Source organism: Acomys minous (genome assembly GCF_964271855.1).
Source record: "Acomys minous genome assembly, chromosome: 1".
Classification (NCBI taxonomy): Eukaryota; Metazoa; Chordata; class Mammalia; order Rodentia; family Muridae; genus Acomys; species Acomys minous.
Window position 1 is genome coordinate 51,316,958 of NC_140483.1, and position 27,583 is coordinate 51,344,540.

Below are 27,583 nucleotides of genomic sequence, written 5' to 3' on the forward strand. Positions count from 1 at the left end.
TTAAAGGATGCCCTGGGTAGTCTCGGACTTGGTTGATATACCTTGGCTGTCTTTGGGTTAGACGTTTCTCTTACCTGGCGTCCCAGTAGGATGTCCTCACATCTATCCCAATCTGGTAAGTGAAGACTTTCGTGGGACGTGCCTTTTGGGCTAGTGCCCAATTATAAGTGAGTATATACTATGTAAGTCTTTCTGCTTTTGGGCTAACTCACTCATTATGATCATCTCTAGTCTCATCCATTTGTCCACAAATTTCGGGATTTCCTTGTTTTTAATAGCTGAGTAGTATTCCATAGTGTAAATGTACGACAGTTTCTTTATCCACTTTTCCACTGAGGGGCATTTAGGCTATTTCCAGGTTCTGAAAGTCTTCACTTACGAGGAGATTGGGATAGATGTGAGGATATCCTACTGAGACTCTAGGTAAGAGAAATATAGGAGATGGGGTAATAGAAGGACCCAGAGGGTCCTAGAAACATACAAGAAGAATATCATGATGGGTGAATTGGGGCCCAGTGGGGTCTGCTCAAACTATTGCACTAACTAAGGACAATACAATAGTAAACATCGAACCCCTACTCTGATCTACCCAATGGACAGGACATTCTCCACAGTTATGTGGAGAGCAGGGACTGACTCTGACATGAACTCTGGTGCTCCATATTTGACCACCTCTCCTTGGTGGGGAGGCCTGGTAGCACTCAAAGAAAGAATAAGCAGGCTACCAAGATGAGAGTTGATAGCCTATGACCATATAATGGGGGAGGAGATCCCCCTCGGTCATAGACCTAGGGCAGGGAAATAGAGTGAAAGCAGGAGGGAGGGAGGAATGGGAGGATACAAGTGATGGGATAACAATTCAGTTGTAATCTGAATAAATTAATAAAAATTTAAAAAGATAATATAGTAATAATAATAATAATAATAATAATAATAATAATAATAATAATAATAATAAAGTTTCTGCAGACTGCTCTGTGATGTCCCAAGTCTCAAGAGAAGGGGCCCTTTGCTGTTTATCTTCTCCGTCATTAGCGTCAGAAGAAACTGAGTAAGGGCCCGTTACACCAGGCTAAAGAACTTAAATTATATTCTAAAGATCATAGAAAATATTGAAAAAAATTAAACAAACAGTGTTATAGGGGAGAAAGAGGAAGTTGTGTTTGTGAGGGTAAATGTGGTCGGTCCGCATGCTATATCTGAAAGAAATCACATCTGTGAAAGCCAGTACCATGCAGTGAATATCCACCAATCAAAAGGAACAGTATAGTGAAACAGGAATTCTAGAAAAATTGGTGGCAATTAGCTGCTATTCATATCCTCTAAATATTACACTTGATGTCCTTTTGAGTTATAGTAAAGATCAGTTTATAGTTAGTGATGTCTTGAACCTGTGGTGATCACTTGACTCTGTGCTGCTCTTGTTTGAATGCAAGCTACTATTTACAGATTGTGGTTACCAATAGTTTTCAGATCCACTGAGACAAAGCATGATTATGCAGGCTTTAGTTTCATGCACTCAGCCAACATTTGCGTATTTACTGTGTGTCCATGGTGATATATCAGTGTTGGCACCTTAGTGTTAGCGTGGCAAACTCCAGGTATTTCAATGGTCTAATGTCATTTGGAACTCAAAAAGTGGTTCATCAATCATAAAAAAGAAAGCTGTTTTTTTTTCCTTTATTCCATTTTATCCTAAACAGTGTCACAAGGGGACATCAGAATGTTGGGCCCTGCCTTGGACATTATGTATATTGGAGGGACCTAGGCTATTTAAACATTTGATGCCTACTTAGTAATAGCTTTCTTTAAAATGATTTTATAATGAGATACATAGTGTCAGTTTAGAGTTAACAGTGTATTGCAACTGCTGCTTATATTTATCATTTTTTTTTCTTTCTTCAGTTGATTGGATTCATTTATATCCTGTCTCCCTCTGTAACAATAGAGAGACAAATTTTGCCTAGTCATTCTTAGAATATTTAGAATATAGCTTCCATTTGAAATAATAATGCTACATATATATGTATAATATATGTGTGTATACACATCCACATACATACACACACACACACACACACACACACACACACACACACACACACACACGACCTGTTTCCTGTTTTCTTAGATCGTTTAATGACCCAGAAGATGTGTAGCTAATGGTTTAACGTCATAACTGATTACTATAAAGAATTTCTAATGCCTGAATAGGTGAAACATGGGCTCAGTCACTTATAACTGATCAATAAATCAAGTTAATGCTTTGATTGCTACTTAGAATACTGACAGCTTAGAGTTAAAAATTATTTCTACTGCTTCCCTAGTGAGACCCCCTTGGAGAAAACTAAGTTTTCATTTACAAGTGGTTCTCAATTGGAGGTCATTTCTGGGTTGGGGATGGAAGTATGTGTCTTCTCCTTTCAGCTCCAGGACCCCATCTGGTGCAGACCTGTGCAGGCCCTGTGTGTGCTGCCTTAGTCTGTGACTTCGTATGTGTATTGGTCCTGCTGTGTTTAGAAGGCCTTGTTTCCTTGACATTTTCCATCTCCTTTGGCTATTACACTCTTTTGGTTGTAGTTTTCCTTGAGCCCTGGGGGGAGGGATTTGGTGGAGGTATCTCCTCCAGGGGCAAATCTTCCACTTTTCTCACTCTCTGCATATTATCTAGCTGTGTGGCTCTGTGTTTCTTCTGTCCGCTGCAGGAGGAGGAAGCTTTCCTGACCATGGCTAAGCAATTGGTTATGAGCATAACAATGTCATTAGGATTCATCTTAACTGCTGCTTTTTCTTTCTATTGTTTTTTTTAAACCAGTGTATTTAATTTTACCTTAGGTCCCTGGGCTGTATAGTCTCAGGTTCTTGGTCACCCAAGCAGGGTCAGGTATTGGTTCCATCTGGTAGAGTGGACCTTAGAGTCCTGGTAGAGTCAAGCCAGTTATTGGTTGGCTAATTCCACAGGCTTTGCGCCACCACTGCATTTGCATATCTTACAGGCAGGATACCATTGTAGATTGAAGAGTTTTTAGAACAGCTAATTTTTCTTAATGTATATATATTTTTAAAAAGTCTGATTTTTCTATGCCTTCTGATCAGATTCTCAAACCAGCACCATAGCTACTTTTGTTTCTTAGACAATCTCATGCTGCTGGGAATGGAAGCATCACTGTTGGCTGCTTTTCACAGCATCAACTTCATGATACCCACTGAGCTTGCTGCTGTAGATAGAAAAGGAACATAGCTCAAAGAGATTTCCCCTTTTGTGTTTCTCATTTGCTTTTTCTTAATTATGTCCAAACTGATTTAAACATTAAAAATATTCTGAAAACTTTTTCACGCTAATGAAAGTGCACCAAGGACAGAGCATGCCTGCAAGCACCACACTGTGAAGTATAAATTAATTCTTGCGCATTTTTTTTTGTACTTTTGAAAATTGAGACCTCACAGTTATGCTGTGATATGTCACCCAGAAGATGCAGCTTTAGAAAGCTGTAGACTATTGAGTTTGATGAGGAACCAAACCCTCCTCCCCCAGGATAAATTACATTAAGTTTTTCTCCTCATTGTGTGGTAGGTGTTTAAGTATTAACTTCAAGGTGTTGGAAGGAATAACGTTGGAAAAATGGGATGAAGGAGAAAGGAAATCTTGTTACTAGTTTCAGTAAAGTTCCATAAACCAAAAATGAAACACATTTTATATGTATGTGTGTATATAGTAAACCATATGTGTGTGTGCATATATATATATATGCACACACACATAAACATATATATTATTATAAGGAAAGGACTCATTCATTTTTATAGGTGACTGGCTGCTGGTTGTGTACTAGATTAATTGTCATTTTGATTTCCTGAAGCTGTACTAGTGGGTACATAGTGAAATATGACAACTGAGAGGCACAGTCAACAAGTCATGCCCTGACATGTATGGAGAGGTCAGGGGCCCCTGGTGGGTGCCAGTCTTTTCATTCTGCCACGTGTGCAGCAGGGATCAGAGTTACGCTGTCTGTCTTGGCAGCAGGCACCTTCCCTTGCCCGGCCACCTGTCTGAGCTTAAAGGTTGTTTTCTGTGTGAGAATTAATGGATCCTGGGAATAGGTTCTAGACAGTGGCTTGTGCTGTGTTCCCTCGGTTGCCTGGGTCATCTGTTGTGGTCAGCTCTTCTTTCCGATGATAGCTTTACTTTAATTGAAATCAGGCAATGTTAGGATAGGCCATGCATCTGAGATGTTTGGCAGAACAGAAGTAAATCTTGCCAAGTAAACATTCAGGATAGCTGACCTTGTTATTCTTGTAATAATTCCTTTTAAAGCCTTGTAGCTCCTGGAGACTGTGTACCTAAGGCGTTGTTATGTTCCAGTGGCGGCTTGTGAGTTTTGTGGGCTGTGGAGGGAGGACAGAGCAAACAGGCAGGCTGGAGACAGATGTGGGATCAGAACAAGACAGTTTATGAAAGCAGAGCCCACAGCACAAGTTCTCAGGCCCTGAGCCCCACCAGGAGCTGAGAAATGTACTTCAGGTGAGGTTCAGGTCACAGCTGAAGAAACCAAGGCTGAGACCTCGACACCTTTTGGAAGTGATGTTAGTTTGTCACACACCAGCAGCAGGTTTCTCACAGTAGAAATCGAGTTTCTGTAGCAGACATTTACATATTGGCATAGTGAGCTACAGAAATGGCTCAAGGGTCCCAGAGAGGTTGTCTGGCTTGGTGAGGATCTATTGGAGTGGTTGGGATGGGAGACCATGACAGCTTCTGCCAGTGGTCTACTCTCCGCCCATGCAGTCTCAGTGAAACTAAAATTTTCCTACGAATACACCATCCTCATCAACAACATGGACTAGGTATACTGTCAGGTGCTTGGGTCAAATTCATTTAATTTACTTCATAGAGTGCCCCGGAAGCCCGTTGTCAGTGAAAAGAAGTCAGATGGCAGCGTCAAGTCTGCCATGTTCCTTAGGATTCTGGACTCTAAGCAAAGTAACACGCCTGAAGGCACAGCCCATTTTATAGCAGATAATTCCTTAGAGTCTTTCTTGTGTGCTGTGCGAGTCATTTCATCTGACCAGTGATATTAGTTTGTACCTCTTTTGTTAAGCCAGCTTAAGTAGTTTAAAGTTACTTAGTACCCATGCAATTTGTGCAAGGGGGTTTAGAGCCTACAAGGTGAGGATCAATTTCTTACCATTTGTTCTGGGGCATGAACCCCATTGTCAGAGAAAATTTCTGATCTGTAGGAAACAGAAGCCTTGTTTCCTCTGGTAAAATATGGCCTAGCTGTTTTTAATACCCAAATTGTCTGTCTCATTGTAGGAGGGAGGGGCTGGGGATGGTTTTTCCTTCTTGTCTCAGGGTAGCTCGTGTGACGCTGAGGAATTTGATCTGTGTAGGTTGTCAGTGTAACTTGTCAGGATTAATGAGCTAGCCTGGGCTATTACATGAGATAGCGTTTGCTCTAAAGCCTGTTCTTTGAGTCTGTACATCACCATGCCGTCATTGAGGTAGTGCATCCAAGTCACTCCTGAGGGGAACTGTTCTAGATCTCAGAATCTGGACATACAGCAGAAGTCAGGCCTACCTGCCGTTAGTCAGCAAGTCTGTCTGGAAAACTGCGGCCGCTTGAAGACAACTGACTTTGATCATCTGGTACCCAAAGGACTGAGAAATGGCAATTAGCAATATTCAAGATGGCACAATAGGTGCTCTAGTTTGGCACAGTTGGTTTGGTTGTACTCCAGTGCTTGGAGGAGCACGAGTACCCGGGCAAGAACAGAATTCACTTGGTGCAGATCCACCACAGTGACCCAGATCAAGTGCTGCACACCTCAGTATTTCTCACTGTGTGCCAACCCTAAATGAAGGGTGTCCTTTGTCCTGGAATTTGTGTTTTTTTTTTGTGTTTCACTTGGGGAGGAGACTCCCTGTTTTGCTTATTACTCATCCTACCATTGCCTCTCTACAAGTATTTTTCCCCCAAATTCTTAAACTACTCTGTGGATCAGTGAGCGTTTGTGGTACACACGCCAGGCATTCCACACCAAGCTCACACTCAGAAGGCGAAGCAGCAACAGCAGTGCACAGTAATGGCTCAGGTGGCCCCATTTAGACAGTTTCCAGTAACCTCTGGGTTTTTTTTATTTGTTTGTTTGTTTGTTGTTGTTCATTCTCAAGTCCAGACAATCAAATGTGTATGGCTTTTTTTCCTTCAAGAAAAACTAGTAAGATAGCCCTGCAAGATTCAGGACCCAGAAGAGACACACAGATTGCTCTACCCTCTGCCCTTCCTGCAGCCTTTGCTGCACGAGGATTGTGTCCCATCTCTGGACTCTTTTCTCTTTAAAGCGTATATCCTACATATCAGATATATACATTACAATTCACAACAGTAGCAAAGTCATAATTACAAAGTAGCAACAAGATTAATTTCATGGTGGGTGGAGAGGGTGGAGGGTGGGTGGGGTGTCACCACAACATGAGGAACTGTATTAAAGAGTCGCATCATTAGGACAGTTGGGAACCACTGCTTTAAAGGCCAGAGTCAGGTAGTGGAGGTACCTAATGAGCCATGAGCTCTAAAGTTGCTGCTCTGCTTAGTTCATCCACAGAGATGGGTTGATTCCCAGTCTCTAAAGGCACATTTGGTTCCAACCGTTCTGCTTTGGTTTCAGCTTGCTGCTTGCTTTGAGGCTTCCATAGTTCAATTTCAAGACTGTGATTCTTTGGTGGCAATCACCCTTGTCTTTCTTGGGAACCCATGTTTAAGTACCATAGCCACACTGCCTCTGGATGGCCCCTTTGGAAGATATTTTGAAGTCATTGTTTATCTTCGCATGCCATTTAGTGCAGCAGGGAAGAAGCAGACTTCACAGGACTTCACATGGCATGTAGTGAGTAACAGGCTTCAAAAGGAAATGACTTTTAGCACATTGGTTTGCCACACCTTCGTAGGTGACAGAAGCAGCTGGCTAGATCTGGGTAATTGTTGCTGAAAGCATAGCAGGCAGCAAGAGAATCAGCTTTCGAAGTGTTGGTGCTCTACCCACATGGACATGGCCGCTAGCTGAGCTTAAAGGGAGGTGGGTTACAGCGAGCAATACAAGGCTGAGCATGTAGCTCCTCTTCTAGAAGCACCAAGTAAACCTGTCTCCCCCATCCTGGGAGTGTGCTTCCTTGTGATGCTCTTCCGAGGTCCCTGTGCTGCCTCACTAGTGACCAGAAAGGGCCCAGCAGGAGAGGGAGGTTAGACCTTGGAGTTGGCATACTCCACAAAGCCTTTACTGGCTGGAGTATTTGGCTCTCCTGATGCTATTAATATTTGAAACACCTAAAAATTAGTAGGCATTTTTTTTTATTCAAACAGTGAAAGGAAGCAGTATGGTAATATCCTACTGCATTTGAGTTCTGCTCTTAGTGGTATTAAAACACTTCATAATTCATGTCACTGAGTCACCCACTGACTACTTGGGGAAGAAGGTCAGGACTTTGTGTCATCCTCTGTATTTTGCAGAGAAGGAAATTGGTGCATCTGAGAGGTTAAGTGGTACATATTGCAGCTTTGCCCTAGAAGTGATGGGTCAGACGTTGGGTCCCTATTGTTTGCTTCCAATACCCTGAGCCAATGGTGCTTGTTGAGTAGGAGAGGTTGGTTATGACTAACATTTGTTTGCCATTAAGAACTGCAGTACAGTGATCACGCCCCAGAGTTTTCAAAATCCTGTTAGCAATTTGCTCAGGAAAGGTATCTTTGTTAATATTTATTTCCTAGTATAGGTGGTTTGCTACAGAGTTTGAACATGAGCTTGAATTAAGATTTTACTGCCCTTATTGTCAGAGAAAGAGAGTGGGAGATGAGTTAAAATAGCCCTGTGACTTCTGTTCCGTTTTGCTGTCAAAGCCCAGTTGTGTGCACTGATGCTGTAGTTTGACAGTCACACTTAGAACAACACTAAAAAGAAGTGGACATTGGTGACTTTCAAGTTGAAAGGACTAAGGATCCTGCCTAACTATGAACCGCTCACCAGGAACCGCTGAGGGGACATCACAGCAGTCAGGCTGCCACTAGGTCAGACTCGCCATCATTAATCCTGTTTTTCGGTATTTATAACTTTGGGTTGACAATTCTTTCCAGGGCACAATTTGTATACAGTGTCTCAGCCTGGAAACAAACATCTTATGACCCACATCCACGCCTCTTTAGACGCTCTGACTTTTAAGATGAAGACAGGTCTGCTTTTAAAAATATGAGTTATTTGGGCCTAATAACTTAAAGCAATTTCATTCATTCTCCTATAGCAGTGGTATCTTTAGTATTATGTCCCCAAAAGCTACTATAGCCTCAGATAATAAACTTTAAAAACTGTGAAAGCTGTAGCTGCTGTAAATTAAAACATCGCAATTGCTTTCAAGAAATGGTTAGCTCTAAACGAAGTTTGTATGTACTGACTTAGAAGTGGCCAAGTCACTTACCTTGCATTGTTATATAAACAAGTACTTATTTAAGATGCAACACTTTGAAAACAACACTTTCCTATATGTAATTTTGTACCCCATTTTCCAAAACGCTTACATTTTATTTAAAAATGAGTCAGATGAAAATATTACTTTAGTTTTCAGTTTTCTGTTTCTGAAGTTATGTAAAAAAAACACGTAGATGTTTTTCTTGGCTCCTGACACATTCCCAAGGTTATTATAGATTATGAGTATTTTTATATAAATTGCATCACAATCAGAGTTGGCACAAAATACTGTGAAAACCTGTCATTCGGTCCCATTTTGTGGTACTCTCGGCTGTAACAAGTGTATTAGTCTTTAAGAGAATCCCTTGACTATCAGTGTGCACCTGTCTTCTAATGCTCTTGGCATGTTAGATTTTAGGTAGAGTGAAGAGGGCTGAGAAAGATAAAAACTGAATGGAGTCATCCTCAGGGCAGAGATTTATTGAGACCAGCAGACAAACAGTGCAGCGTGGTGTTTTTTTTTTTTTTTTTTAAAGTCTTGCCAGACAAAGCAAAATACCCACTCCTAAATATTGTGGAGGGAGACAGCCCCATGCCACAGTGGAGCATGCCTGGTTAATGTGACCTCTGTTGTGCCTGGAGGCAGGGGAGTGGGGGCAGCGACAGGGGAATGGGGCATCTATGTGATTTAGAGGAATAGGTTCTAACAACTCTTTTAAAAATTCTGGATTTAATTTGCTTTTGAAATTAAACTTGAATAACAGCTAATGTTTCCTTTATTTGAAAGAAGCATTTTACTAATCTAACTTGCTTTTCCAGTGATGCGGGCCTTTCTTTTAATAGGGGCTATTTTTCTGTAACTGTTCCTGTTGTCTGAAGGTACCTTTCTCCCCCTCCTTAGGCCTTGCTTAGATGAAGGTGAAGTGAGCACCTCAGTGTTGGAGATGCTTACAACTCTTTTCCATCCTGTCCTCGGGAACTGCAGCTTCATGTTTGTTAAATCTAAGGCTAAATGCTACTGAGAAGCTTCCAGGAACATTCTCGTCCATAGCCTAACATCCACACAGCTGTATTTAAAAGTCAGGGAAGGATTTTCACAAGCACATTCAGTGTGGTATCCAAGAGTGAAAAGCAAGAGACAGAGTGACTTGACTTGACTGTGTGTCCCAGTCATCTGGTTTCAGGGTAAGCACCTGGGTGAGTGGTGGCCATCCATGCATTAATGATCTGGAGTAAACCTTCATAGAAAAGATACTCAGCTTGATGCTTTGGAGAAAGACCTAGCTTCAAATCTTAGTTCTCCCATTTATGAGCTGTGAGACATCTGGTCGGAGCACATGTGCCCTTAGATAGCATCCGTGACTAACTACCGTGTGTTTTTTACTCACACAACCAGAAAGCTGGAGTCAGTAGCTGCTGAATGTCTTATTTGTTCAGTGGTAGTGTTCATTCGCTGGGGCTAGAAGTGGCATCAGCGGTGAGAAGAGCCTTCTTCAGCTTGAAGCATCCTATCCACACTGCTAAGGTAAAGAGCGCTAACGTTTTAATCAGGAAAAGAGATCCTTGCTGTCTAGGTGGTTGTAGTCTACATGGTCCATCGCAGCTGTAGCAGACAGTAAGCAAGCCAAGATTCTTCACTGTCTGTAGTGGAGGCACCAAAGGGGAGGCTGTGGTAAGATGTGAGTTGATCTATAGGCAGGGTGTACCACAGTGACCATGGGTGCTGTGGGTGACTTGAACAAGCCGCTTTCTTTTTGGGATAGGTTTTATTTTTTTGTTATTGTTTCTTTTTTTCCTCTTAAACTAAATATTCTTTAGCACCCAAGACAATTTCTAAGTTACATGTCATTAGTGAAGAAATACATGGAGATAGTTACGAGGCTTACATGACTCATACATGTAGGGTACTTAGCCCAGTTATGTGCCCATGCTAATTTATAAAGGTCTGATTTATGCAGTGATTAGATGTACTGATGTAGTAGGCAGGCGCTGAGGAGGATCTGTACTTGAATCTGAGTGTTCATATTGGTCTCTTCCAGTTAATGGTTCTAATAAACAATAATTATTGTGTTAATTGGCTGGATAGCAATATATACAAACACCAAAGTGACAATATGTTGTGGAAGTTTCCTTATAAAGCCTCTTTCTTTGGAAATATAAATAGAATATAACTGCTTTTTCAAGAGTTATTGAAGGGGGCTGTTGAGATGGCTCAGCAGTTTAGAGCACTGGCTGCTCTATCAGAGGACCCAGCTGAATTCCCAGCATCAGCATGGTGGCTCACAACTGTCTCTAACTTCAGTTCCAGGATACTGGTGCTGTCTTCCGACCTCCATGGGCACCATGCATGCATGAGGTGCACATATATGCATACATACAAGGAAACGAAATACACATATACTTAAAATAATTTAGGAAGTTACTGAAGGATTAACATGTGAAACACTCCAATGTAGTTAAGTGTCCAACTCAATCAGTTTATGTAAAAGAAGCACATCCATGTGACGGCCAAGCTGGTGAGTGTGCAGATCGTTGCCAGGCTGTGCCTTGTGCTTTCTTTGAGTCATGACCTCCTTCCTCTGAGGCCAGCTATTGATCTGATAGCCAGGAGGGGGAATGCTGGGATAATCCTGTGAGGTAGATGCTTAATGTCATCATCAGCGGAAGGAAGAGGAGCCTCTTCTGCAGCCACTGGGCTTTAAGTGATTGAGAACTTCAAGATCTTCAAGCTTCTTGATGCACACACTCCCAAGATTCTTAGTGGGAATCTTTACCTCAAAGCCCCAGCCTTGTCAGGTATGATGGCTGGTGGGAGACCAGCCTGTAGCCATGTCTCTGGGGAGTTATCTTGATGACACTAACCGAGGTGGAAGTGCTTGTCCACCGTGGATGGCACCATTCCCTAGGCAGGAGATCCTGGACTGAGTAAGAGTAGAGAGCGTGAGCAGAGTGGAAGCGTGCGTGCGCTGGTTATCGGCCTCTGACTGCAGGTGTAGAATGATCAGCTGCGTCGAGCTTCCCCCAGTTACGATGGACTGTAACCTGAAACTGAGCCCCAATTAACCCTGTCCCCCTTAAGTCGCCCTAGTGAGTGTCTTATCACAGCAACAGGAAGAGACCAAGACACCAAAGTGTGTGGTGAGGTTTCTTCCAACCTCTTCTTCATTTGCTGACTTTAAAATTTAAGTTCCAGACCTGATCCTTGGGTCTTCCTGATTTCTGTTTTCCTGTGTTCTTCAAAGGCCCTGGGTTTTTTATTTTCATAACACCACAGATTGGTTTCAGTTTGTAATCCCCTCCCTCTAGTTTATCGTGTTCCTATCAAAAGCTGATAGCCTCTGTTACTGCTGCTTCTCAGGCTCGCTTTCAGCTCCCAATACATTTCCAATTATTTGGTGTCCTTTCCACTGGTCAGGGATACAGTTTATCGCATGTCTTAGTTTGGTTTCTGTTGCTGCGATAAAATATGCTATCCAGAGCAGTTTAGGGAAGAAAGGGTTTGTTTCAGCTTGCACGTTATAGTTACTTATCGGCCGCTGTCGCTGTCGGGGGAGTCCTGGCAGCAGAGTCACATCCGGAGTTCTGAGCAGCCAGCGGTGAGTGCACACATGCTTGCCTCCTGCTTTCCTTCTTTCATCTTACTCTAGGATCCCGTGCACAGGTAATGGCCTGCCCACCTCTATTAGCACAAAGATGTGCCCACAGGCCCGCCTGATCTAAGTAAGCCCTCTTTAAGACTCTTCTTCGTGACTCCAGATTGTGCCAGCTAATGAAACATTGCTACTCATGTGGCAATCTGTCCAGATTTTGACTCCATCAGTGATGGGGGGCGAGGTGTCCCCTAATGGCAACCAATGGATTTAGCTGCAGACTTCCATCTTTCCAAGCTACAGCTTAGATTGCTTTTAGCAGCAACTAAAATAGCCTGAGTTTCCCAAGTAACTCTCTGAAATGGAAATTTCCATACATATCCATTGCACAATACTTTTGGGAAGGAAGGAAGCTGGGTGAGGCAGAAGAACCTGACCAGCAGTGTAGTTGCAACAGAGGCCTCAGCCAGCCAGTGGGCCATTCTGGAGCCACACCAGCTCTTCAGGACCATCGTAGGTTGATGCAAGCAGCCAGGACCTATGTACCCTCCTCACGTGGAATAGTCACTGGATGCCGCTGCCTTGACAAGGAACTCAGGTGTTAGTGTTCTACAGCATCCACCACGCATGGTGGGAAATGAGGTTCTCAGCCCTGATGCCTGGAGGCTAATGCTGTTCCAGGGGTGCTTTTATGGGGTTAGCTCTTCTCTCAATATTGATATTTGGCTTTGATATTTTTCTTCATTTTTGTCTTTATTGCTTGTATTTGGCACCCCATGTGGAGGAATTGTGTTCTTAGTTTCTTTGTTTTGCTTTATGTTTTGTTATATTACTCATGTATAGATTCGTGGTGTCTTTTGAAATATTCCTTTTATTTTAAGAACTATTTTACATTATTTTTGTAATTTTGGTTGTGAGCCTAGCCTTTAACAGCTGAGCCATCTCTCCAGCCCTTCACATTATTTTTAACTTCCTTAATCCTAACAGCTCCTTTGTTTATATTATATTACTTTTTCTTTCTGTCCATATTGTGTTTCTCTCTAATTTTTAAAGACTTTTTGAGTTTTAATATGTAAAATGCATTTTACCAACTCAGAATCTTTAAAAAATTAATATTATTTTCTTGTTACTAGAGCTTTTTATGTTATTGCTGGTCTATTTGACTTAAATCTGCATTTGTATTTCTTTTCTGTTGTTTCAACTCCTACGCATTCTATTCCTTATGCTTTTAAAAGCATTTCCCTTCTTTTTGTTTTCCTTTTATACCTTGCTAGTTAGTATATATCTGTTCTTGTTATCTTAGTAGATAGCCTAGAGATTTCAATACATTTTTTGCCCATTTAGAGCCAATGTTAAATTTAGACTTTTTATTGTTTGTGGACACTAACATTGTATTTTTTAAATACATATTTTTAATTTTTTGAGAATATAATTTATTTTATCCTTCCTGCTCCTCCTAAGCCCTCATGCACTGCCCTCCCACTTTCTTTCAAATTCTTTTTCTCTAATTATTGTTATAAATGTGGTGTGTGTGTGTGTGTGTGTGTGTGTGTGTGTGTGTCTATTTATTCCCAAATTCATAAGTATAGCCTTTTCAGTCCGTATCCTGTTTTTTGTATGCCTGTTTTCCGGACTCACTGTTTGATGTTGGATCACCGGGTGCTGTGTTCTTCCCGGGGAAGACCATGGTTCCTCTTTCATCATTCCTTAGTTATCTGTAGTTCTTAGTCTAGGATTGAGACCTCCTGTGCCTTTTCTCTTGACATTCATTTACATTTTAGAATACATTAATCAACAATTAGAGTTTGTTTTTTGATTATAAAGTCTAGTTCATTGTGGAACTATTCCCCTCCCCCATATATCTTATTTTGTGGCCAAGCTTGTGGTTTTGTTTGTGTGTTTGTTTTTGTTTTGTTTTTTGTGTATCAGACATGGTCCATGAAAACCTTTGGAGGCCCTAGATACTGTCTCCACTTATAGACCAGAGACAGCTCTTTGTTCTGAGGAACTACCTTCTTCCATGTTGACCAAACGAGGCTTGGCCAGACCTCTGAGCATAGGTGCAAAAGCTGTACTCCACTTGTGTCTTCTGAACCACGAACCTGTGACAGTCTCTGTTTCAGTCCTATTAGCAGCTCACTATCTTAGTGGATGGCTTCGGACAGCACACTTTTCTCTAGAGAAGGTTTTATTGATCCACGTTGGGTAGTTGAGATCCAGAGAATGTTGGGTAGAGACAAGTTCCCTGTAAGGCATGAGATACTGATCTGAATTTCCTTTATTTGTGGACTCCTTACAGTTGTATTTCCGTGTGTTGGCGTGAGGAGGGGGTAACAGAAGAGTAGAAGAGTTAGGTTCTCCCAGAGATTTTTATTCCATAGTTCGTACCTAAATTCCTAAAGTTGTTAGATGCTCACAAAATATTTTAGCTTTGCTTACTGTGAACTGAGTAGGTTTGTATCCTGTTCTTACAGACTTGTTTTTTTAAGTTGATTTCATTTAGAATCTAGGACTGTGGAATGGAGCTAGTGCTTAGTTTTGTTACTGTTCCTTTAAATGTTACCCCTGTTCCTTTAAATGTCATCAGTTGACTGCTTTGCCATGATAGAGTGGAGCAGTTGCAAAGAGACCATGTGATGCCCACGACGCTTAAAATGTTTACTACATGGCTCTTTTTAGGAAAACTTTGTCTCTCTCTGTTTTGGATCACCAAAACACAGTGATTTTATTATTATTATTATTTTTTTTTTTTAAAGAATTCATTAGTAATGTTCTAAGTATCGGGCTCTAGCTTGATAAAGATAGCTTCTTTCTTTTTTGCCTTCATGTTTTTAAAAATGGCCCATTTGCTCTCATTTCCTTCTCTCTCTGGAAACTGATCCTGTTGATAGTCTAATAGTACACATGACTTCGAGACACACTTCAGGATTTCAGCTCTGGAGATTTAAGTGTAGATAAGGACTGCAAGGGAAGACGTGAGTCACTTCATATAGTACTGTTTAAGAGAAACCCTGGGTCATGCGATCTGACTTTAATACTACAGAGTGTGTTGAGCTTGGTATGCTATATAAGGGATGGCTGAAAGCTGTCACATCGTGGGGCCCCTTTGTTCAACAAATGCCTTTAATACAAGTGTGTGGCAAGGAGAACACTGTAGGTTGGATTTAGCACCGAGCTCAGGTTTCATGTCTGAGGACAGTTTATTACAATCATTCATCTTAGGGCATCCAGCCTGCTGACTCTGTCTGGCTGCACCTAAAAAGTCAGAGGTGCTTTGCCACGTCTGTTTCCAAACCAGAAATAACTCCGACGTGGGCTCAGCTTCACTAGAGTTCCACATTAGTTCCACTGGCTTAGGATTTGAATGTTCACAGCCATCAATCATCATATTAAAGTTTTAATGCTGTTGTAGGTGTTGTCAGGAATCTGGGGGGAAAAAAATCAATGTGACTCAGTCTTTGTTCAGGAGGAGGACTGGCGAGGTCTGGCTTGGCACTCTCATCGCTTCAGCAATCCCTTGTCAATCACCGCGGAACTTGCCTGAGATCCAGTGTGGAAACTCATTACTGCCGAAGGTGTTATTTTTGGGTTGGAAGCAGATGACGGTAGCGCCTATGTAATGCTGTGTGCACAGCGTCTCAGGCTCTCCTTGTTCCGTTGCCCTGTTGCCAGAAGCCACGACAGTGGCCAAGCTCACTGTGCGCTTCCTGGAATCCCTGCAGACAGGAACAGGGCGATACAAGCAAACAGAACTTTGTTGGGGAAAGGTCTTCTTGGCACTTCTTTTTTTTTTTTTGAAGCCGGAGTTGACATTTGGATTACAGGTGCGTTTAGACTAAAGTGAAATCTTTAGTATTTTTCCTGAATTTTCACAAGGTGCGTGTGGCCATTGCTGTCATTTGCTGGTCATTTTCTAAAGTCTGTCAGTCTTTGGGCTTGGATTGTACCAACCGAAATTATAGGAGGCTGAGAGAGATGGGAGCCAACTGCGGTTCCCTTGTTAAGTCTCCTCTGTACAGGTATGTTGGTCCCTCAAGCCTGTTCCTCAAAACTGTCTTCAGTGGCGCATCTTCAGCAACACTGAAGGTTTTGTTGTATTTGTCCAATTTTAGAAAAATGTGTTGTACAATGAAGAAAATGAAGTCACTGAGTGAAATCAATAAAGTCCTTGCCATGCAAGCGCGAGGACCTGAGTTCCATCATCAGTAAGACAGACAAACAAGGAAGCCAAGGTGTGATGAGACACAACTGTGGTCTCATCAGCCCACTGGCCGCACAGACCAGACTAGTTAGTGAGGCCCAGGCCAAGGAGAGACCCAGGCTTAAAACACAAAAAAGCCCCCAAACCAAGCTGGATGGGATCTGGAGAACGGAATCTGACTTAGTCTTGCATCCATATGTGTATGGAGGCGTCTGTCTGTCTGTCTGTCTGTCTGTCTGTCTGTCTCTCCCTCTCCTTCCCTCCCCCCACATCTAAGAAATTGAGTGCATTATTACAGTGCGAACTCTTTAAGGTTTCAGGAATAGGCTTTGTTTTCACTACTTGTGGAGAAGTTTGAGGGTCCGTGCATTGAATGATACTTATCTCTGCTGCATTGTAAGTCTAGGAGAAAAACGACTTAGGTCAGCCAGGCCATTGTTACATTCGCCAAAGAAGAGAAGGTCTTGACTCTGTGCTACTTAGGATTTTGGTGGCTCATAGCCTTTTGTTGAACAGGGATTGTGAGAACTACTACTGTATATGTGGCATACTCCCTAGCCAGTGAAGAAGTAGGTAGGGTAGGACACATAAGACAAAGCCCACAGAAATAGTAGAAGAAAAATCTAGTCAGAGCAGGGCCTTCCTAATACTTGGAACTGAGGAAGAGGCATTGGTTTGACCTGTTCTGGAGGAGGCCACATGTTGACGTCACTGGGCTTTCTTTGCTCTCCTTTAGCATTCTTGATTTTTCTGGAAAGCAGCCTTCTGTGGGTACTTGGTGACATGAGGACTAGCTCTAAGCATGGGAACATGCCACAGTACTGTCGTTTGCTGAACTCTCATCCTGTTTGCACATCACGTCTCTTAAGCTGGCACGTGCTGGGGGTGCTTGATTTATGTTTTTAAATCTTCAGTAGCTTAATGTATGTATGTTATTTAAAAAGTCAAATCTGGACCCAGACATTTCATGTTTAGACAGGATTGAAAATGACAAGTCGAAATACTGCTCCTTGGGGGAATAAATCACATTTTATATGAATTTGAGCTAATGGCTGTTCTAAAAAGGACTGATGAGAGAGTACACAAGAGGTATTTATGTGGTATGCAAGAGAGATATTTATGCTCCTTTCCAATTTTCCTTCTTTTAACATAAAACTAATGTTAACAACAACAATGTCCCGAGGACAGCCCAGAGTCCTGCCTGCCTCTGGCCTGTTTGCCCTCTTGCCTACCTTCCAGGGCATCACCCGGCAGTGTCTGTGGCTTATTTGTCTGTGGATCCAAGTTAGATTCAGAAAGGTCCTGGGCATGAGCTGCCACTCTCATGTTCCTGGCCTGCATCTGAAACAGCTTTATTAGTGGGGCCAAGCACAAGGGGCAGCCAAGCACTCATCAGCTGGTGTCCTGCATCTGGGCACAAAGAGCCAAGCTTAAAATAGACCAAGCCTGTGACCTCTTAAATTAACATACCGTGTCCATCTTAAGCCTGTTGTCTTCTAACCACGTGTATCCTTTTATGTGTTCGCTTTTAAAACTGAGAAGTGTGTGCTCCACTTCACACTCACCCAGTCAGTGTAGGGACAAGAGTGGTGGACCAAGAAGATAACATTTTTAAAAAGAAAATAAAAACAAATGAAAAAAAGTTTCTAGAGGTGATTCTGAAAGCTAGCCATGTTTAGATCTCCTGAATATATAGGATGCACTCAGATTTGTTTTTTGCTCAGAATGATTTATTATTAAACTGTTTTATTCATTTGTGTGAGAGACAGACTGTAGTTAATAAGCAGAGGGCACATACTTACCCATGCCATAGTTATGTGTTTATTTATTTCAGTTTGGGGCTTCTTACACATCCTTAGGGCCAAAGGTCCAACTTGCATTTGAGTTACTCCCTTCTCTGACCTTGTGGAACTTACATGGTTCACTTGGGTTTGTCAAGCTAGAGAAATATGGTGAAAGGGATGTGTTCAAGGCAGCTACTGTAGCTCCCCCTTGGAAAGGTGTTACTTAGCCAGGTGTGGTGGCACACAGCTGTAGTCCCAGCCTTTGGGGAGTCAGAGGCAGGCAGAGCTTTGTGAGTTCAAGGCCAGCCTGGTGTACAAAGTGAGTCTAGGACAGCCAAGGCTATACAGAGAAACACTGTATAAAAAAAACTAAAAAAGAAAAAAGATATTACTTAACATATAATTTCTCTGTCATTTACATTTGGAATATGAACCAGAAATTTTGAGAAAGATGACAGTGTTCTTCCTTTCGTAATATGTTGAGGTTAAGGAGAACAGAAAGTTGGGAGTAAAATTGGAGGGCTTAGTAGGGCCACACCATCTTCTTTCACAGCTTTACTACTGTAGGATACAGAATTTGCTAAAACACATTTAAAAAGTCACATTCATAATATTTTAAAACACATGCAACCTTTTTATTTTTCCTTCTACAGTTTAAATTTAAAAATACAACTTGTTTCTGAATCAAGCCTCATAGTTCAATGAGACAATGGAAATGGAGAGAAGTGAGTTTGTATTGGGTGAGGCCCAGGGAAGTGACTTGCGGTCATCTCGGAAACATGTTTAGTACAAGCCAGCGGGCCAGCGAAGAGAGCCCAGGTCAGTGGCTCCTTAATTAATCAACCTCAGGGTTCTGTTTGACGGGTTAGAAGCTGTTTATGTAAGTCTCTGAAAATTCCAGTGTATATTAAGAGGAAGATAAAGTTGAACCAGCAGATGTCAGCAAGAAACATCATAAAGCCATTGGTCTCATCAGTACTGTAATTTGATTTCATTTCATTAATGGTTCAGCCCAAAGCAACCTTACCAGTGGTGTTTTACTGGACTCCTGGTATGTAACGGAGAACACTTTCTTAGGAGGTAACAGAGTGTGAAATGAATAAATTGTTTTCAAAAACATTTCTGAAATAGAGCAGTCACTCGGTAAAGATTTAGTGCAAAGAAGAGATGTTTGTTTGCCTAGCATGAGAGACTTTTCCTTCTTTCACTGTGCTGGAAAATATATCCACATAAATGATTCCATATCCAAAAGCCTTATGATGAACTGTTGAAGTACTTCCTCGTCAGCTGTGTTCTGCACTTTCAACTGTTTATTTGCTATTGGTTAGTTAATAACCACATTCAATTTATCAGACTGAAAAAAAAAATCATAGCCCTATAGTAAGCTTAATTTTTACAATGGAAACATATCATTTATATCCTACAAATAGCCACATTATTTAGCCATTCTAGTTAAATAAATAGCTACTCTATTATATAGTCGGAGAAAGGTTAGTGAAAAAAGAATGAACATTGCTGAGGCCACGGAAGGCCTGTAATAAGGCAGGCAGGGCAGGGGGAAGTGTTTTTGTTTTTTTGTTTTATTTCTTATAACAAAGGGATCTTTTTTCTATGCATCATTAATAAATCTAGTGCTCGTCTCATTCCTGGCTATTTACCCAAGCTGATTGAGATTATCTTCTATATGAATGTTTATCTTAACTTTCCTCATGATTCCCCGGCACGGGAAACGATGCAGATGCACAGCATTTGAGGGCGAGCTAAGCCCTGGTGGGCCCGGCCATGCAGTGGTGGAGTACTCAGCAATTAGAATGAAGAACCTATTTGCAATGGGAGATGAATCTCAGATGTGCCATGCTAAGGGGAAGGGCCCATTAAAGAGGCTGCATTTATGCACGTCCTAGAAAAGACATAACTACATAGACGTAGTACAGATGTGCAGTAGGCAGGACGAGGGAGGGGTTGAGTATGAACGGAAATGGGATGATAATGGCTCTTTGGTACTTGAATCTGATGTTGTTGTCACTGTGTTTGCCAGATGTATAGAAAGTATAACATTAAAATCGAAATAAAAGTGCTTTTGGCTGTTTTTTAAACACCTTAGAACACTAACTCTGTTTATCTTCTGTTTTTCAGTGTGTGTGTGTGTGTGTGTTTTTTATTTTTTATTTTAGTTTAGGTGCATTCTAAATTATGTTATCATTGTAGCCTACTATTTCATGTTGATAACATTTAATTATAATTTTCCCATTGCGTGCTTTACTTGGCTTGTTCATGTCAAAGTGATACAAACCAGAGACACCTGGCCTCATCAGTTGAAAAAGTACCTCCATCAGACTGGCCTGTGGGCACGTCTGTGGGAACTTTTCTCTCACTAATTGTTGTAGTAGGGCCCAGCCCACCGTGGGCCGTGCCATCCCAGGACAGATGGACTGTGGGTGCATTAGGAAGGCAGCTGAGCAAGCAGAGAGCAGACCACTAAGTAGAGCTCCTCCATGGTGTCGGCTTCTGGTCCTTCCTCAGTTTCCCCCTAATGGGCTGTAAGCTGTAAACTGAAATAAACCTCCTTTCTACCCAGGTTGGTTTTTGCCAGTGTTTATCACAGCAACGGAAAGCAAACTAGACATACACCGTTTAGCTTTCTGGCTTTGCTTTCCATATGAGAGTCTTTATTTGGCATATTCTATCTGTTGGTTTTGTTTATGAATTCTTGATTGCCTAAATATCTGGCTATGTTTTATCATGTGTTGGATCTATATATGGGAAATCATTTACATTGGAGTCAGGCAGTGGTGGTGCACGTCTTTAATCCTAGGGCTCAAGAAGCAGAGGCAGATGGATCTCTGTGAGTTGGAGGCTAGCCTGGTCTACAGGTTGAGTTCCAGAGCACCCAAGGCTACAAAGAAACTCAGTCTCCAAAAACAAACAAATGAACGAAAGACATTGGAGCCTAGGATGTACCTTCCCCGCTGTTTTCATTTGTTTTTGCCAGGTGTCTGAGGGCAGCAGTTCCCCTGGGACCCCTCATTCTAGATCTAAACTGATGGAATGCTAAGAATTCTATTAGAGTCAAGGCTCTCAAGGTCTCCACCCCAGTGCTGGGGCACTCACTCGCCGTTCGTTGCCTTCTGTTCAGTTCTGGTATACCTTCAGCTCCCAAAAGGCCGAAAGAAACAATGCTCTGCCTCCTCCTAGTGCCTCCACTGTCTCTGGACTGTCAACACAGCACTCAATGGAGAACATGCTTAGCTGTGCTACTCTCGGTTCGCTTTCATCCCTCAGGTCCTTGTCCTCTGATATTTTACTGTGTCATGTTGTATTTGTACATCCACAAGCAGTCCAACTAATTGTCCCCAGAGGTTTAGCCTGAATTATCATTGTTGTCATTATGGAAATAAAATGTTCCTGTTCACATACACACATATGAAACAGTTTATTAGAGTAATTTTATACATGAGTGAAAATGGTAGTTTTGCTTTAATATGGTCACATGTTATAGAGTATTTAGGCCTATTTAACATATTCATATTAGATACATTAACAAATATGAATTTGCTACATTTAGCCCTGTTGCAGCACTATGGGTAAAGCAGTCTGTAAACCATACTATCTTTATCTTATTTGGCTCCATTTTGCCAAGGTATGATAGGTAATTGCCCGCTCCTATTTGTCTTATATATTGGCAGGGTAAATAGTGTAAACTGTCCAAGTAAGTAATTGTCTGAAGTTATATATATATATATATTATTCAAGTGCATATAAAATGAAAATTTTCCTTTGAGTCTCAATTTATCACTTCACATTAGACTGGTTACATTTTAAAGTAAATAAGCATTTTCATTCTAGTTTTCAATTTTCTGTATTTGTCGAATTTTGAAATTATTTTACTTATTTAAAAATTGTGTGTGTGTGTGTGTGTGTGTGTGTGTGTGTGTGTGTGTGTGTGTGTGTGTGTGTGTGTAGGCCAGAGGCCAACTTTTGGAACTTGATTTTCTCTTTCTCCCATGTAGGGATCCAATTCAAGTTGCAGGCTCTGCTGCAAGTGCCTTTCCCTGCTAAACAATCTTGCGAGACCTTCCTTTTACATTTTTAAGCAAATCATTATGTTCCTACCAGTTTTTATTTATTATAAAATCTTTTGTAATATATATATAATGTTTTCATTATTCTTTAAATTTGTATTTTCTATTACAGATAGTATATTTTGTTTCCATTTGTTACATCTCTATATAGATAAATACATATTTGTATCAATTAGATTGAAAGCAAATTAGAATGCTATACTCTTAAAAAGGAAAATCATGGGTTTTGATTCCAACAGGAGTCAATGTGTGTGTGTGTGTGTGTGTGTATGTGTGTGTGTGTGTGTGTAGGCCAGAGGACAACTTTTGGAACTTGATTTTCTCTTTCTCCCATGTAGGGATCCAATTCAAGTTGCACCAATTTTGGTGCTATGATGTTATTGTCTTTTACTTGGGTTGACACATGTAACTTCCTCCTCTAATTGAGCACATACAAACAGAAGACTTCTGCAGTCAACAGCAGACGATACTAGAGTCAATGTTAGAGAACTGTGAAGCAGAAGGAGAATGACGGTCCAATTTCAGACCTCCTGCCCAACAGTTACTCACTCTGGCACTGACGGTTTGAACCTTGGTGTGTGGGGCTGTTCTGAGTAGACAGTCCGACTTTAGGTGTGTGCACATGTGCGTACTTTTCAAGCTATGTCCTTGTTGGAGGGCGCCAGATCACCCACACTTGTGGACATAATATTTTAGGAAGTGAATGTAGCTTGAGCTGCAAAGTGGCTAAGAAATAACAAGGTCATTGAATTGGTCATGATCCTAGAACTTTAAATATATTTCTTGATAATAATAGCTCCTGCTAAAATGATGCTCCTTGCTAAAGGAGATGCATACTTGAGGAAAGGTTGACCCCCATTTGTTCTGCGCCGGTGAATGACTTACATTCCATCATCTCTGTTAGATGGCATTCTGTTGCCAAGAATGGCCTTTGCTGTAAGGACCCAGTTCTTGTTTCACTAAATGGACCACAGTGTGCTACTCAGATGTCCAAATGTGGCCGAAGGGATCCTGCCCGCTTCCCTTCAAACCCACATCTGTCTGTGTATTTCTTTCTCTCTTTTGACATGCCCCCATTGTTCTCTGAGCACAAGTTTGTTTTCTGGTACATGATGTTTCAGGCTCAGCTTGTACTTTCCCACCCCTAGCTCTGGAACCGCCTAGTTTTTTTTTTCCCATAGATCAACAACCCCTTTAAAGGGAGCGTGGCTTTGCAAGCCAAGTTTCTTGATAAATTATTATTCTTAGCTATAAATCTTGAGACTGGGATGGCCTACAAATGCCCCATCATCCCACAAGTCCAATAGTCATCCTGGTACCTCCTCAAGAGTTACTCGGTACCCAAAAGACCCGTATGAATGGGTTTATTGACTCTGAGCACTTACTCTCTCTGCCTTGGCTGATAGAGATGCGTCACTTGGTTCATTATGGGAAATACTGGGTGACTCAGTCACGTAAGTGGAGATAGGAGGGTGAGGTCAGGAATATTCCTGTTGAGTGGTGACTCGGGGCCAAGAAAAACATTTAGATGTGCATTTAAGTATTCAGACTCTGCCAGGTATCAGTCAGCTTAAACTTTCCAGTATGTCCCTTTCCATTTATGCTCATGTGCATGTGCGTGAGCGCATGTGTGCTTCTGTATGTGTGCTGCGTACTTCCATAGCTAGAGCAATACTTGTCCTCTGCGCGGGGAAGTGTTCTCCTGTTTCTCAGCATAGTTGGTTCTCTTTTGTTCCCTGTTTCATTCCTTGTGATAGTTGTCTTGTTTAATAAAGCATGAACTTTTAATGTTCTTATATATGTTCCTGTAGGCCGTTTGGGTATGTAAGTGGAGTGCTCATCATGGCAGGATAGTGAACGTTTTATTACCTCAAAGATGGAAGGGAAAGCTTCATTTCAGAAAAGGAAGCTTAGGTTTGGGTCATGTACCTCAACCCATGAGCGTTCTGAAAAAACAACAACAACAACAACAACAACGACTAAAAAGTAAAAACAGCCTGTAATTGGTGATCTGAAACCTTTTTTTGGACCCCAAACATTTTCTCTGTGAACAGTTTACACGACATTGGGTAGCTGTAGCTATGTGATTGGATCACGAAAATGTGTATTTGAAAATTGGAGCAAGTGCTTTCCAGGAATAGAGTCTGTGGGCAACCTTGGTTCTTAAGATTGATTTGCTTTCAATTTGAATTAAGGGAAGGTAAATTAAAACATCCTTCTGGTTGTTTTTATATTTTTCTTTACTGGTGAGGAATGAAGTGAATACGTCCATTTACCTGGACACTGTTACTATTAAAGAGTAAATTTAAAAACAAGCAACAAAGTTGCAGTGTGCTTGGAAAAAAAAAATCACTGTTACAAGTAAAATTTACTAAATGATTGTTTGAAAAAAACGTATTTTCAAAAATTTCTATAACTTAAGCTTTAAAGCTGTGCTTTGTAATTGGCAAAGAATCCTGCTAACCAGGTTTGAAACATATATTGATTTATTTTATTTTTGCCAGTGTACGGTACAAACTTTTAAAATGTGACACGCTGTGGGTTCCGTAGGTTTGTATAGAGGATTATGTAGGAGTTCCACCACAGTGAGTGTAGTGACTGGTTGTCCCAGTGACGTACAGTTTGCTAATAATGGTCTCAGGATTTTAGTTTGTATACATTTGATAAGTTGATTAAATATGGGAATGAGGTAATATTTTACTTAAGGAATGGTATTTTAGTATTGACAGTAAGATGCTTCCATTGTCACGGAAGTAAAGAATATTACTTTATAATATATTACATTTTATTTAATAATTTTGTTAAGGCTGTATTTTTTAAAGTCAGCTTACTGGCAGAGTGGAAATTCTTTAAAAAAATTTTCCCTCTAACGAGTGACGAGTGACTGTAGGCCTGGAACATGAGTTCATGTTGCTCTGAATGACATGTCTTATGGCGAAAATGGTCCCACGAACTTCTGTAGTCACGGAATAATGACAGTCGTAAATCAGTGCATTGGTGGAGACAGGTGGTAGGCGGCGTGAACAAAGCAGCCACACTATGCTATAGGTCTCCTCTGTGAGCTCAGGACACTTAGCTCTTTTGGGTTGCAAGAAGGTAGTGCTTTGCTAAGAATACATTTCAAAGGTTTTACTTGGTAGACAAAAGATCTATTAGGTTAGAGACAAAGTGAGCTATCATCTGTGATATTGCATCTCTGGACAATGAAGAAGTCCTAGTCAGTCTGTATCATCTTCTGCATAGGTATGGCCTTTTCAGGAAACCTTAGTTCACAGAAAGGATTGGTTTCACTCACACGAGAACGTTTTAGCTAATAATGAATAATGATGCTTTGAAAATTCAAGACAGTATATTGACTTCTACTTCTGCAGAGATTCCATGCAAAGCTTTTTATACGTGGCCTTTCTCCTTATCATTCACAGGAAGGCCTTTGTGATTGGTCCCGTGGTCCCGTCCTGTTCTTTGCTCTTCTGACACCCACCCTGTTTCTATCTTCCATCTGTTACTTGGTTGGTGGTACTGCCATATGTTCCCTCCTCCCAGCTAACATCTTGCAATCAGCTGTAACTTTCCTTTCCTACTTTCAGTCAAACCTCATCATTCACAAGTCCCAAACATGTAATGATAAGCTTAGAAGCGAGGCTAAAATCTGTCCTCTCGTCCCCATTACCACTCAGCTTTCATTTAATCACCAGACCCCTCCATGCTTATGTTATGTCAACTAATGGCTGAGAAATACAGTAGGGAACAAAATGGCAGAGCTCTTCCCCTCCCTGTGTGTGTTATTATAGAAGCCATCCATACTAATCAAACGCGGTAATGTAATTACAAGTTCTTAAATGTGCTGTGCAGAAAGGGAAGAGTGATGTTATGAAACATATGCAGCACAGGAAGGGATCCCATGGAACCCTGGCCAGGATAGCCTTGGTTGTTGAGACATTTATTCGGAGATTCTGAATGCAGAGGTAGCAAACAACAGGCTCAATGCCAGAAAATGACTAGCAGGTCTCTTGGACAGAAGGGATCTCAGTGTTCATAGAAAGTAGCAAGAAGGATGGGGCTAAGCTGTTGTAGGAGAGGCAGGCAAACAAAGATGTATCTTGGAGATAAAATATCAGTCACAAGTAGGTTCAGTGCAGGGAGGAACATCATAAAGTAATGAGAGAAATAACAGAATGGTTTCAGATTTTAAAATAGGATTTTATTTGTGTGTGTGTGTATGTATGTATGTGTGTGCACATGCATGTGTGTGGGTGTGTACCTTTGCATATAAGCATAAAAGTCAGAAGGGGGCATCAGGTGTCCTTCCTGTCTTGCCACCTCTTCTTTTGAGGCAAGGTCTCTATTTGAATGTAGCGCTGGCATTTTCTCAGCTAGAATGGAAACCAGCAAGCCCCAGAGATCTCCCTGTCTTCTCCTGCCGTAGAATTGCAATTCCCGCCGTGCAGGAGACACTGGGCTTGTATGGGTATCCGAACTCTGGTCTGATGATTGTATAACAAACCCTGAACCATCTTTTCAGCTTTGTTTTTTTTGATTTTTAACCAAGCGCCTATTGTTGAGCGCAGCTTCTGGACAGACGCACAGGAGATAGGCTCAGGCCCTTGAGATCCTATCATGATCAAATTACTTTTATGTTTATTACAAAAACATCAGTGCAGTGGCAGTGTTTTATTTTTTAATTGCAAGCTTTACTTTAAAATGGTCCTGGTCTTAGTTAGTCAGATTTGGTGGTACACACCTGTAATCCCAGCACTCCGGAGGCAGAGGTAGGCTGATCCCTGTGAGTTCAAGGCCAGCCTGGTCTACAAAGTGAGTCCAGGACAGCCAAGGCTACACAGAGAAACCCTGTCTCAATAAATGAATGAATCCATGAATGAATGAATAGATAAATGCGGGCTTAATTGTCCTGGGAGTTGTGTCTCAGTAGTGGAGCACTTGCTTACCCAGCATTAGCCCAGCCCTGCTGCTCCAGATGCCTCATTCTACGTGACGGAGGTGAGGTGGAGATGAGCATTTTGTCAATCCCAAGCCGTGATGACATGTCCTTGAGTGTGATGTGTGATGAGATGTAGCTTTAAAATGAACAAATTACAGTCACACAAGTCCAACAAGTCAGTCACCTCCAGAAATGACCGTCTTGTGCAGGTGTTTGAAGGACAAGCCGGGCAGCGGCTTTCCTTACACTACCATTTTTATCTGAAGAATGAATGATGGCTTGTGATTATTTTGAGAAAAAATTTAACACATTTTCTTGAAAAGTGTCTTGAAATCAAACTACTAACATGTAATAAAATTCAAACTACTTCCGCCTCCTCTTCCTCTTTATATTTTGCTACTTTTGAAACAGAGCCTCTCTACGTAGACCTGGCTGTCCTGGAACTCACTTTGTAGACCAGGCTGGCCTCAAACTCACAGAGATCCACCTACCTCTGCCTCTGCCTCCGGAGTGTTGTGATTAAAGGCGTG

General features: G+C 41.5%; 1 protein-coding gene across 4 annotated transcripts in view; it reads left to right on the forward strand.

Annotated features, from left to right (window-relative positions):
• Positions 1-27,583, forward strand: part of NEK7 (NIMA related kinase 7) — a 128,434-nt gene that overhangs the window by 22,825 nt on the left and 78,026 nt on the right. The window contains exon 2 of one of the 4 annotated variants that reach the window (XM_084799306.1): positions 18,686-18,851. The exons of the other annotated variants lie outside the window; for them this stretch is intronic. The gene's annotated coding sequence lies outside the window, so the exon portion shown is untranslated. The remainder of the gene's footprint in view (positions 1-18,685; positions 18,852-27,583) is intronic. 4 annotated transcript variants of the gene reach the window in all.